Below are 6,463 nucleotides of genomic sequence, written 5' to 3' on the forward strand. Positions count from 1 at the left end.
TGTTCCTTTGATCGGGAAGAAAATCCCGGAAATAGCCCCTTGACACCGCCCATCACCCCCAGCGACAGAGTAGGCCGCGCCCTCGGGAGCAGGGGATGGGGGCTCGGACGGAGTGAGCAGGAAGATCTTGGCTGTAGTCTGAAAGCTGCGGAAGTGCTTTTAGCATAAAAAAGACCGGTTGAGATTTGTCACTGCTCTGTGGGTCCCAAGCCTGCACCAAGTGCTTTGCAGGCCTTGGCTTATTTAAAGTAACAACCCTGCGCTGTGGGCGCTATTGTGATCTCCATTATGCCCCTAAAGAAACAGGCTCAAAGAAATACAGCCACTGGCCCGGGACCACACAGCTTGAGAACGACTCCTATTTTGAGGCGGTGAAGCATCAACAGGGCGCTACAACTTATAGAATGAGGTGAGAGAGTCGGGGAGGGGAGCCTTCTTTAAGAAAAGGAATACAGCCCTGGCCGGTTTGGCTCAGCGGCTAGAGCGTCGGCCTGCGGTCCAGAGAGACCCCGGTTCGATTCCCGCTAAGGGCACGTACCTCGGTTGCAGTTTGTCCCTGGCCCTGGTTGGGTTGTGCGGGTGGCAGCCACTGGATGAGTTCCTTTCGCATGATGTCCCCACCCCCACACACTCCATCTGAACAAAAAATGGAAAAATGTCCTCCAGTGAGGATAAAGAAAAAAAGAAAAGGAATACAAAATCACAAACACAAAATGTAAACATGAAAATTTACTTTGAACATGAAATAACAAATTACATTTTAAAGAGCTGCCCTTGCCGTGTGGCTCGGTTGGTTGGAGCGTTGTCCCATGCCTGAAAAGTAGCAGGTTCCTTACCCGATGGGGGCACATACCCAGGTTGCAGGTTCGATTCCCGATCTCCAAGGGGCAACCAATGGATGGTTCTCTCTCACATCAGCGTTTCTCTCCCCCTTCCTCTTTCCAGAATCAATTTTTTTAAAGGAGCTGACAAGTGCTGCACACATTGCAAAATCCCAAAAGATGATAACGTAATGTTTTTATTAATTTACTGCCTGACACACCTCTGTGATGTTTCCTACTTCATATACTTATTTCACAATACCCTTATCTCCAGAGAGAAAGGTAAATTTTCCTTCCTCTAGCATGCTTGATGGAACTTATTTTAGTCATTAGAAATTTTTTAAGTTTCAGCTTCACGTCAGTATTGTTGATGTTATCTAAATTTGGGGGAAATCTGTGAAAATTTTCATGAAGTTTAACTCATGTAAGCTGGAAATTCTGGGAAATGTTTCCACAAACCAGCTTCTGGCTCAGTCCTTTTGATTCTTGACTCATCTCCCTTGTGCAGGTGCTTTTGGAGTGAGCCACTTAGAGGACACTTCATGCCACAATAGACGGGCTTTGCACCTAGTGAGTTAGCACCTTTGGACAATAGGAGCATTCCCGGAATCCATTCCTACACCACCACAACTAGGTAGGTGATTTAAGTGTAGCTGAAAGTGTCCATGAGCCCCATCAAAATAACCCACAAAACCCAACCTAAGAGTCCTCAACTCGCATTCCCATCAGCTAGGTCCCATAAATGCCTGAGACTACTCCAGCACCACCATGATAAAGAGAAGTGCCATGGGGGGAAAGGAACTCAAAAAAGACAGTGGTCATAACCAATTGCATTTTAAATATCCTCCTTTAAACATCATCAGACCATAAGAACACATCTGTAGGGCCTTGGAAAGGCCTATGCAAATCATGGGCCCTGAAGCTTACATGAGCATTACTATAAACCCACCCTGAACACCAGTCGTTATGCGTTTATTGAGGGACCAGTGTGTGCCAGAGGCTAGTACCAGAAATCCTGCCCTAAGGCAAAGTAACCAGTTCTGACATTGCCACCAACTGGTTGTGGGGCCCTCTTTCCTCTCTGGGTATGAGTTTTCCCACCCGCGAATTGAGTATTGCTAAAAGACTGACATGTAGGGTTGTGATGAGGCCTAGATATAAAAGTCACAGAACCATCCAGTTAAGAACTTGAGCTTTGCAGGCAGAGAGACCCAGAACAGAACCCAGTGCTTCCTCTTACCAGCAGGGGTAACTCTCACCAATCATTGCTTTTTCTGTGAGCTTCACTTTCTCAATCTATAAATAGAGTTCAATTCATTCATTCATTCCTCTAACATTACTGAGCACCTGCTATGTTCTAGGAACTTTCCAGGGTGCTGGGGATAAGGATATCAGTGAACAAACAGAAAAAGGTCATGACCTGGTGAAAGGGAAACAAACCATAAAATATTAATAAATAAATGTCAGTTGGGGATACGTGTTGTGGAGAAAATAAAGCAGAATAATGGAGACAGTGTGGTCAGAGAAGGTGTCTCAGAGAAGCTGACTTAGAGCAAAGCCTGAGGTGAGTGAAGGAGCCAGCCCCGTGGGTACAGGGGTAGAGCATTCTAGGAAAAGGAAACAGTCATTGCAAAGGCCATGAGGTGGGAACATGCTGATGCTTTTCTATATCTTCACCCGAAGACATTTTTCCATTTTTGTTCAGATAGAATGGGAGGGAGAGAGAGAAAAACATGGATGTGAAAGGGACACATAGAGTGGCTGCCTCCCGCACGACCCCAACCAGGGTCGGGGTCGAATCGAAAACGAGGTACGTACCCTTGACCAGAATCGAACCTGCAACTCATCGGTCCGCGATCCAACGCTGTAACGCTGAGCCAAACCAGCCAGGGCCATGCTGATGAACTTAAAGGATAGTGAGGCCCTGGCCTGTGTGGCTCAGTGGTTGAGCATTGACCACGCACCAAGAAGTTACCAGTTCAGTTCCGGGTCAGGGCACATGCCCAGATTGTAGGCCTGATCCATAGTGGGGGGCATGGAAGAGGCAGCCAATCAATGTTTCTGTCTCTCTCTCTGTCCCTCTCCCTTCCTCTCTCTCTAAAAAAAAAAAAAAAAAAATCAATAAAGAAAAAATTTTTTAAAAATGAAAATAAATAAATAAAGGACAATGAGGAGGTCAATACTGAGTGAATGGAAGTATGTAGAAGGTGTCTGGGAAGGAGTCAGAAGCCGAGTCATGGAGGGTCTTGTAGGCCATTGTGAATGATATCTTCCGGTTTTACTCTGAATGAGATGGGACCCCCTGAATGTGGAGGCAGCAGGAACATAGCTTTACTCATGTCTTAAGACTTAAGTGGTCCGGCTGAAGGTACTAAGAATAGGCTGTTAGTCCTGGCCAGTTTGGCTCAGCAGTTAGAGCATCAGCCACAGACCGAGGGGTCACGGGTTCCATTCCTGGTCAAGGGCACGTACCTGGGTTTTGGGTTTGATCCCCAGCCCCAATTAGGGTCATGCAGGAGGCAACCAATCAATGTGTCTCCCTCACATTGATGTTTCTCTCTCTCTCTCTTCCTTCCTCTCTTCCATTCTATCTAAAAATCACTGGAAAAATATCCTCGGGAGAGGATTAAGAACAACAACAAAAAAGAATAGGTTGTTAATGCCTGGCCCATGTGGCTCAGTTGGTTGAGTGTCATTCTGTGTACCAAGAGGTTGCTGGTTCAATTCCTGGTCAGGGCACACGCCACATGCCCCAGTTTCCAGCTTGATACCCCGTAGGGGGCGTGCAGGAAGCAATCAGTAGATGTTTCTCTCTCTCCTTTTCCCGTCCTCTCTCTCTAAAATCAATAAAAACATGTTTAAAAAATGAAAAGAAAAAAAAAGGAATAGGCCCTGGCCAGCATGATTCAGTGGTTAGAGCATCAGCCCATGGACCAAAGGGTCTTGGGTTTGATTCCCAATCAAGGGCATGTACCTGGGTTGCGTGTTCAATCCTCAGCCCTGGTCAGGGCATATGCAGGAGGCAACCAATTGACATGTCTCTCTCACATTGATGTTTCTTTCTCTCTCTCTCTGTCTCTCTCTGTCTCTCTCCCCCTCCCTTCCACTCTCTAAAAATCAATGGAAAAATATCCTTCAGCGAGGATAAAAAATTATTTAAAGGCTGTTAAAATAATTGAAATGAGATAACATTTTGGCAATTCCTCAAAAAGTTAAACATAGAATTACCATATGACCCAGCGATTCCACTCCTAGTTTTACACCCAAGAGAAATGAAAACTCATATTTAAACAAATACTTGCATATAGTCATAACAACACCATTCAGAATTGTCAAAAGGTGGCAACAACCCAAATGTCTATTAATGGATGAATGGATAAACAAAATGTGGTATAGCCAAGCAATAGAATATTATTCAGCCATCAAAAAAAAACCCATAAAGTTCTGATCTAGGCTACAATATAGATGAACCTTGAAAACATTAAGTGAAGGAAGCCAGACACAAAAGGTCACGTATTGTATGATTCCTCTCATATGAAATGTCCAAAGTAGGCAAATCCACAGAGGAAACAGAGCAGACTGGTGGTTCCAGGGACTGGGAGGTGGAAGTAAGAATGGGGAGTCACTGTTGAGTGGCTGTGAGCTCTCCTTTGGGGATGATGAAAATGTTTTGAAATTAAATAGAGTTGATGCTTTCACAACACTGCAAATGTACTAAATGTCTCTGGCTTGTGCCCTTTAAAATGGTTAATTTTATATGTGGCTTTCACCTCAATAAAAAAGTGTAACCAAAAGGTTAAAAAACAATTCGAATGAGAAATGATGGTGGATTTTACGAGGGTGGTAGCAGTGGGGGTGGTGGGAGGTGGTTAGAACCTGCATATGTTCTGAAGGTAGAGCTAACAGGATTTGCTGATCGATTGTGTGTTAGGAGGGAGAAGTGAAAAATTATTGCAAGCCCAGCCGGTGTGGCTCAGTGAATTGAGCGTCGCCCCATGGACTGAGAGGTCCAGGTTCGATTCCCGATCAGGGCACATGACTGGGTTGTGGGCTTGACCCCTGGTGGGGTCATGCAGGAGGCAGCCAATCGATGTTTCTCTCTCTCTCTCTAAAAAATCAATAAAAATATATATATATATATATATATATATTTTTTTTTTTTTTTTATCCTCACCCGAGGACATTTTTCCATTTTTTGTACAGACAGAGTGGGAGGGAGAGAGAGGAAGAGAGAGAGAGAGAGAAACATCGATGTGAAAGGGACACATCGAGTGGCTGCCACCCGCACGACCAACCAGGGCCGGGGACAAACTGCAACCGAGGTACATGCCCTTAGCGGGAACCGAACCCGGGTCTCTCCGGACTGCAGGCGGGCGCTCTAACCGCTGAGCCAAACCGGCCAGGGCAAAAAATATATATTTTTTTTAAATGATTGCAAGATTTTTTTTATCTGAGAAGCTGCCAAGATGAAGTTTTTCTTTATGGAAATTAGATGGGGTGGAGGGGGGAGTCAGGAGTTTATTTTTGGACATGTTAAGGTACCTAATAGACTTTAAGTGGACGTGTTGAGAGGTGAGGTGAATGTATGAATCTGAACTCAGAAGTGAGGTCCAACCAACGGGATATATAAATTCGGGAGGCCATCACCAACGGAGTGATGAAGAGAGAAAAGAGAAGAGGACCAAAGATAGCCCCATGATCCTCCACTGTTTCAAAACCCCCTAAATGCCAAAGAAACATCAGAGGAGACAGAGAAGGAACAGCCAGTGACAAAGGAAGGAAATCATGAAAGTGGGGTGTCTTGGGAGCCAAGGGAAGAAAATAAACCTAGGAAGAGGGTGTGACTCTCAGTGAGAAGGCTCTAGTCACATGAGGGCGGGTCACTGGACTATTGGTTCAATTCCAGCCAAGGGCATGTACCTCGGTTTCAGTTTGTCCCCATCTGATTGGGATTGTGTTTGTGGCAACCAGTCGATTTGTCTCTCTCACATCGATGTTTCTCTCTCTCTCCCTCCCTCCCACTCTGTCTGAAAATAAATGTAAAAAATAATAATAATAAAATAAAATAAATAAATAAAAGCTGCTATGAAAAAATAAATAAGTCACCTTAACAATGTGGGAGAAAGGTACTATTATGGTCCCTTGCTTACTGTGACAGGGGCTAAAATAGTAAAGTGTTAGCATTCAAAGCCTTACACGCACACATACGCACAGGGAGGCGTGTGTTCATTTTTAGTAATTCTGGTTAGAAATGAAGACCCAGAAATGCTAAACTGATCTACATAAGAGAGTACATAAAGCAAGACTTTCACATCCATTAGACTGGCCAAAATTAGACAGTCTAAGAACACCAAGTTCTAGAGAAGTGTATGGAAGGACCAGCCATTTGGCACTGACGGTAGGAGTCCAATTGAGTGCATCCTTTCTGGAGAGCAATCTAGCAATACTTTGAGAAATTAAATGTGAGGATGGCTGCCAACTGAATTCCCCCACTCTCCAACAGGCTCGTAAATGAGGTAGGTATGAGAATGAGCGATGAGGGCAGTTGAGGCGGCAAAGAGTTGGAAGGAATTTGACGTCCATTAGTAGGGCTCGAGAAGTAGAACGTGGAATGCAGGATGGAATACCACACAGCAATGCAA

The sequence above is a fragment of the Molossus molossus genome, unplaced genomic scaffold (genome assembly GCF_014108415.1).
Source record: "Molossus molossus isolate mMolMol1 unplaced genomic scaffold, mMolMol1.p scaffold_m16_p_21, whole genome shotgun sequence".
In the NCBI taxonomy this organism is placed as follows: Eukaryota; Metazoa; Chordata; class Mammalia; order Chiroptera; family Molossidae; genus Molossus; species Molossus molossus.